We start from the raw sequence: 8,183 nt of genomic DNA on the forward strand, positions 1-8,183 counted from the left end.
TTACCTATGCGTGCACGCCGAAATGGGAATATGAATAATAAATTCTCAAAGTTCTCTTTAGTTAGTGTTCCTCTTTTTCGTTGAATAGTTGTGCCCATTGTATAAATGGATATTTAGGGAAACGGCATATTTATATTCGTTTAGTGTTATCTACCCACTGCATTTTATAACGATATTTACGGCACAACACGTATACGTTTATATTATTTTAACACCAAAAAATGGTTTTCCGCGTTTTTATATTTATAGTACACTAGTACTCATCTAAATAATAACGTGGAATTCTGTACTAGTATTAATATGTCGATACGAGACTACCTTAAATTTCTTGTTTCATGGTGTCACGTCTCATCATCAATTGAATAAAAAGTTTCTTTACTCAGTAACTCAACCAGTCTGACCTATTTAAGTCAACTTAATAATTGTTGAATACTTAAATATAATTTTGGTAGATAAAATTATGAAAAAGATGTTTGTACGGCAAACATCTTAATTCTTTGACTGAAAAATCTATTATACTATACATGCACAATATTTACACATAATAATATATAGAATGTTCAGTAAGTAAGGAAACTGGTATGTATTGTACTCATTGCTTACATGTGCAGAAAGGAATAGATCTAACTGACTACTCTTATAACCCAATCAGACCACAAATAGTTGGCTAATGATATGTAATGATTTAAGCATGATAAAATGTAAACAATTCGCACTAACTTAACTATTCTTATCAAGTAACAATAATAAAAAAATTCGTGTTATTCATTTCAATATTTATTTTATAGAGATATTGTAATATACCGAAAATAACTGAATAATTGCATATCAAATATATAATTTGTATTATATGTATGTATATTATTTTAGTGAACTTTACAGTATTTACATAAATTATTAAAACACTTTATAAAACACCAGACATAAATGTGTATTGTTAAAAGAGACAAGGTAATTTTGTGTTATGTGTACTATTACTTAGAAAGGGTTTATCTGACTTCAGTAGTAGATAGTAAACGCTATAAAATGTACTCTTTGAATTAACAAGAACTTTAATTAAAAATTCTATTAAACTACATGATGGTTCTAATAAATACCATTTTGAGATAACTATTGTATTTATTATTAGTTCTCTAATGTAATTAATGGATTTCACAACCCTTGTAACGCAAATTGTAGGCCAATAGAGGAAACTCGAACCTCAATTATAGTAATTCAACAAGTTACCAATAATTATTGGAAATTCCATTCAGTCGATATTATTGGGATTAATATAATTTTGCAAAACAGGTTTATAAATAAATTTAATGTATTTTCTTATTAAAAAAATGTATTTACCTGTTTTGTTACATTACACCGGTCATACAAAATTACCATATTAAACTCGTTGCAACTCAAATTGGGGTAGTTGGCATGTTTTTTCAACACTAACATGAAAAAGGCACACATAAAATTCAACAATAATTAACGTAATGCGGTGGCATAAATACTTTTGATTAATTACTTCTGGAAGAACGAATTTACCATTTAAATGAGTGCATCGCGGTCATAATTGTTACTGCCTCGATGGCAACCTGAATTTTACTATTATTACACTAACTGTAGACTATGACTGACAAGTAATATGCGTAAAAAAAAGTTGGACACAAAAAGTCATCCGACTTAGCGCATTGCGTTCGTTAAATTCAAATGATCATAATAATAATAATCACGTATATGCGTAAATTACTTTTTAAGATGACATTAATAAATCGGTTTTGCCAGTGTGTATTATTAGTATGGGGCGGCTACCGAGTCGGTTGTCTGTCAACGATCCTCGTGCGTCGTCGTACGACTAATTGGAATCAGAAACCAGCGCACGTTTATTATATACGATTACTGTAATTTTTAAGCTGCCAAACAAACGGCTGCGGTGGTAGTCAGTCTTCTTGCCATTTCATAACGAACCGATCTCAAAATCATGTTTATATCATCACAGGCACTCTGTACATTGACTTTATTGCTCTATGAATATCAAGCAAATCTGATGAGTTTATAAAATAGTCCACTTATAAATATATTAGCGCGACGCAATACAAAATAATAAATCAAAAACTTATATTTTGGTTGAACTTTTCTCGTTACAACGTTGAGAAATTCTCTCGTAAAGTTCGTAGAGACATAAAAGTAGCACTTGATATTTATGTAAAATGTCTACTGTTCCGATTTTCACACTTAAAGATAAGCAGATATAATATAAAAAGTATGATTTTTATGTGTGCTAGTTATAATTATGCAACTTACCAAAAAATAATTGTGTAATTATTGTTTTTTCTTTTCGTAATTTGGCTTGCAGTTTACTTTTGTTGATGGACAGATAATTGGAGATAGTTTAAAGAATAATAAACTGCCAATTTTTTCAACGTCGTTGTGTCATAAAACGTGACATGTGTTTTAAGCATTTTTTTATTTGCACACATATGTAAGCTTAAAATAAACTATTCATCTGAAAACTCGACCATACGCTGTGCCAAAATTTGTAATTTTCAGTTATTTTGGACATTAAACTCAACAAATTTTTAATTTAATTGTATTTTAATAAAAAATTCTCCCAATATCATACCGGTAGGAATTTTGGACACATTTGCCCTATCCGTTCGTTGGTCATATAATTGTACATCTGTTGCATTATTTCCGTTAATTTTAAAACCTCTCTACGGCTTTTGTACAATTATTGCACAAGTTATGAATATTTTCACATCAGGGGGAGGGAAGAGAAACGTAGTAGAGCAATGCTCAATGTGATACAAACAATAACCAGCACCTCACCTACAGTCATTAATGAAAAACATTGATAACATCCAAAATACTGATTCAATAACTGTATATAGACAAAATAACTGATTTATAGACCAACTGTTTATTTAAAAAGACCACTTTTAATTATATAAGCTTTTTATAAAATATGTAACTAGCTGTATAATATGCATAGGTCCTTAGACATAGACTCAGGGTGTGGTGGAGGATTGGCTCCTCTAATTTTGTCATAGCTCCAAAATGCTAGCATAGTTTAAAGATAACAAAATAAATCTTATGATACAAACACTGACCGTTTTTATATTTTATGGTGTTAAACTTTAGTGGTAAGTTACACTTTAAAAACAAATTTTCAGGACAAATTTCCAAAGTGAACGTTAGGATTATCTATTTATTTTTTAAAATTCGGTTAAAATTAATGACGATACGAAAATTAACATTTTTTATGATATTTGTACGTTTATAATGACTTATAATTTTTAAATGATCGACTCAATAATAATAATTTATTCGATATTAATAATAATATTTAATCCATAATAAATTAATTATACTGGTTATACAACTATAATTGACGTTTTTTGATTAATAATCGAATCTTACAATCGATTACACAGCTTGACAAAATTTGGATCATAAAATGTTAATAAAATTGTCTAAGTTTTTAAACGCTATTTCCGAATATGTTATGCAACCACAATTTGAGTGTTTGTAAAAAATAAGGTTTTTTTCACATGAATTGTTAATTAAAAATAAATAAATATTTTTTTAAAACTTTTTTTTTGCTTCTTCGCATCAAAGTTCTTTAGGATAATGATATTGACCATTCTTAGATCTCAGTTTGTGTCAACATTTTCCGTGTCAGGTCCTCTCTATACCAGGTTAAAACTATACCAAGTTTTACTATTATTGGTGACCATTATAATTTTTAATTAATTGTTAATTGGTATAATTTTATATAAATGACAAGCCTAAAGAAGAATCCCAACCGCAAACAATTATGAAATAAAGACATAATCTGAAGAAGACAGTAAACTGTTTCTCCATGTGTACTCTTTCCGGCCGGGGCCGCAAAATCTGTTGTATTTATTATTTACTATGCAAGTTGTACGAGTTTCGAGATAAGCATTCATAAGCGTCTCATATGAAAAAATCAAAAGTTCTGCTTTTTATTAAAAGAGTCGGTCCGAATACATTTTGCCTCTTCGATAAAACGAGTCCAGATACTGAACCATTATACACAGGAATTTTAATGTATTGCCGTGGTTACTTTTCGGAAAAATTCAACAGCTTGATTATAATTAAAAATTACTCGAGGTAAAATTAAAAATTATGCGAATACCATTTTTAAAGCCGTTCATGCGCTAAAAGTGTAAATGAAAATTTTCTCTGGTATACTATTCAATTATTCCTGTGATTTATTCAATTAAAACCTGTGATCAATGACAATGATCGTCATTGACTGTGCAATAAAAAAAAAAAAAATTATGTCTAGCATAGAATCTAATTTTTGAAATAAAAAACAAGCGTTGAGGAGCTCATAACGTGACGGAACAATATTTTTTACAGACAACATTAAATAAACAGCGGGCAGTTAGTGTGTTTATCACAGCGCAAAAATAATGGTCTTCATCTGTTACAATAATGTGCTCTAAAAAAGCGAGGGGTAAACGGAAAATGCCACTGGGTTATAAAAAATGTATCGCTCCAGAATCTTCTCGTTACAAAAATGTTTGCATTTTTCATTAGTTCACTTTCGGTGCTCGCAAACAACAGAATGTGTTCCCTCGCAGTTTTTCAAAAACAATTGCTCTTGCGAGACATTACATTAGGACAGCACTGCACACTGTTACGATTTGCCCGACGAAAACAACATCAACGTGCTATTTGTCTAGCGGCGGCGGCGGCCACACAAGTCGTTCTCAACAATGACGACGCTGTACGTCAAAATAAATATTATTTATCGCTGTCCGATAAAATAGCGACACGGTGTAATTACGGCGCAGAAACACACACGGACACTTGTGTGCGGGTCGAGGGGTCCGGAACAGTGTTGTAGCGGATGACGTATGACGAAACACTACATGCATAATACAACGCCGGTGCGGTTTATCGCACCCCGGGGGACATTAGTTTTTAAACAACCGCAATTCTCACCGCGTAATCACGTTTGGCCTCGACACCGAGCGCGCGTAACTCATCTCGTTCACACAATAAAGTGTAATATTATCAGCATCGGTTATGCGCTTCCTGCCCGTGTCGTACACGTTCGCCGTACCGACAATGGCATCGATGACCGGTCCAAACGATTCGCCAGAAAACCGTATCGTTACGCTCGACATCATTGCAGTAGTTGGCATAACGACGTTTCAATTTGGGTCGGGAACCTGTGCTGAAAACGATTGGCTCAAAAGAATTTTCAGTCGGAATTGCAAAGGAGCGAACGCACAACCAATTGCGGACAACCGCAGCACTGCGAATATTCGTGGCACGACGCGAAACGCCGCAGAGAAAAAAATGGCCTATTCCAATGCAGTCCGCCGACGACCGCTGGCTGAATACACAGATCGAAACGTGGCCACCATTAGTTCGTCAACGTCGGTGTCCGCTAATTTCCCCCTGATAATGCGCATTATTATGTACACATTTATTATTATTATTTTTTAATGCTAACAACAAGCCAACCGCTCTATTTATAATAATTTGCCCCACATGTGTTACTCATATATCGCGTTTCATTAGTGTTTAACTGGCGACGAATGATTACTTTTTCCGGGCCACCCGTGGCAACTTTTCAAAATTATTTCACCGGCGACGTTTACGACCTTGCGGTGTTACACGAGCAACCCAACCGAACCGAAACTCGGTTTTCATACGGTCGGACCTGTTTTTTGGCCCATCTATTCGCTGACACTCGAAAACGATTTTCTCTAAATAGTCTGTAAAGCGAATACTAATGTCCCAAACGTCGTTAAAAAATTAAACCCGCGCTCCGATTCGTCCGTCTTACATTTCACCGTCACTTTGTCAGTCGTTTATTTTTCTTTCGGCGAAATCATCTCTCCGGTGTATTGTGTCTAATTAAAAATTTTATCTCTCTAGTAAATGCTTTTCGACAACAATCATCAACCGATTTATTCCACAACACGACGACAAAATGTAAACGGAAATTTTCACTATGACGATTTTTTTACGTTCAAGTATTTCCTATTGACTTTTCATCTCGCAGTTAAGAAAATAAAAAACTTTTGGGATTTATTTATTAAAGAATACCAGCTATATATGCCGCAGTGTTAAAGAGAATTTTGTTTTTTCCCCAATAGTCTCTTCACTCTTCGTTCTTTCTTTGAGTTCTGACGTCTTTACCATACGCACTCCACGAAAAAACTTATCTTATAAGTGTTGTCACGCACCGTCACACACAGTATGAGAGATAATTTTCGGTTCAAGACGAGTTCGAAAGTCAGACGTCTTATTAGATTTTAAACTCGTGTTCAATGAAATTCAACACTACTTTTCGAAATTAAAAAACGATATGTATTTTTACCCTTCTTTCCTGCAGTATTTCACCGCTGACATATGATGCACAGACTATTTTCAAAATGTAAAAATCTGGAACTGCCTCATAATTTAACTACAAATGAGTTTCAAACTACATTTTAGCTTCGAACCTGGGAACGTGTTATTTTTTACAATTTCTTTTTAATTTTGTATCGCACAAAGCTGACAGTAAATTCGATAAAAGTTTACGTTATTCTTCAAAGATACACAATAACTATTTTGGTACACGTTCAAACAATTATTCGACATGATATATTTTGAAATCAAATGCTTAAGTAATTAACTGGTGATATAATTTTTTTCTGTCTACTTGCCAATTTAAATGGAAGTCACGTTATGTATTTTATTTTGTGTTTATTGTATGTTTTTTTAATAATATGCGTCTTTCATTTATTGAAAAAATATTTATTTGGTGATATTAACATAATGAAACATTCTATCGTTCTAACTTTCTTGTTAATAAATATGAATTTTTTTAACGATTTGTGTCAATAATATTATAATGTAATAATTAAATAACATATTTGTAAATCAATTATGTTTTATTAAAGAGGACGTGATTTGACGTTTGCTAAAAAATTTGAATTACTTAAACTGTTCTATTAAATACTTTGAAAATTTCGCCCTTTTATATCCACTACTATATTGTCAATTAAGTATAAGCTTCAAAAGTATTACTTATTATAGGACTGTTAAGAAAACCGGCTTTTTTAACAATTTTATCCAATAATGACATAAAATAACATTTGCGTAACAAGTTATAAATGAATTTGTTTAGGCAATTAAAATTCAACAAACATAATGACTTCGGTTTGTTAAAATTTGAGTTAGATAAAAACATTTCCACTCAGATCTATGATAATTTTATATTGAAAAATCAACTGTTTTACTGTAGAATCTTTAATAATTTCAGCAACAATATTTTATCTATTGAACATCCAGATGTAAAAAAAAACTATCCCTTATTTTAATAACTTTCGACTATTGTCAATAAAAATAATTTCTATTACATAAAAATTAACTATATGGTATTATAACATATTTTTTTTTAAACAAATTACATTAAATATGCTCAAAACTAATTGCTTTTTTATGTAGATAAATGATTATTATAAATAATATCATTATTTTAAAAATAATTTTACTCGTATTTTGGCATGGACCTTTTAAAATACCGTTTAGCTCCATACATCTTTGATGTAGTCCAATTATTATTGAAATTGGCAACCTAAAGATGACAGACTTTTTTTTTTTATTTTGCTCATTAACTGAAAATTTTCTGCATCATGAAATAATTACGTCGTTTATTATAATGTATATTAATAATAGTTTACCAACGTCGCGTCATCGAGGCTCCAACGGATGTCTTTTGTCGGTTTAAGTACTACAGTTAAAACGTTCGAATACTTTGAATACCATTAATTACTTGTCTCTACTAATTTGTGTGACGTCTAAAAATAAATTCTAAACAACAGTGCGACGCCGGAAATTACGAGAAGAAATGTGATAATAAGAATTTACTTTTCTGTCATGGCAATTTCACTGCCGTTGTGTTGTCAAATTCATAGTAAATATACAGATATTTTAATAGAACTTAGCGTATAGTATAACTGCATTATATTTATTGTCATCTTTGTTTCGTTTCTTTGCATTGTTTTACTGACTTTTTTCGTTGTTTTCAAGACGACTCCAGCTGTGTCATTTATCATCACGGAACGCGAGACACATAATTTGTCAAGCGTTTCTAATTACCGGTCTCGGATCGTAATTGGTTCTTTCCGACACAGATTGGATTCATCGCCGCCCTTGGTGTCTTTTATTGCTGG

Source organism: Daktulosphaira vitifoliae, unplaced genomic scaffold (assembly GCF_025091365.1).
Source record: "Daktulosphaira vitifoliae isolate Bord-2020 unplaced genomic scaffold, ASM2509136v1 Scaffold_3, whole genome shotgun sequence".
NCBI classification, from domain to species: Eukaryota; Metazoa; Arthropoda; class Insecta; order Hemiptera; family Phylloxeridae; genus Daktulosphaira; species Daktulosphaira vitifoliae.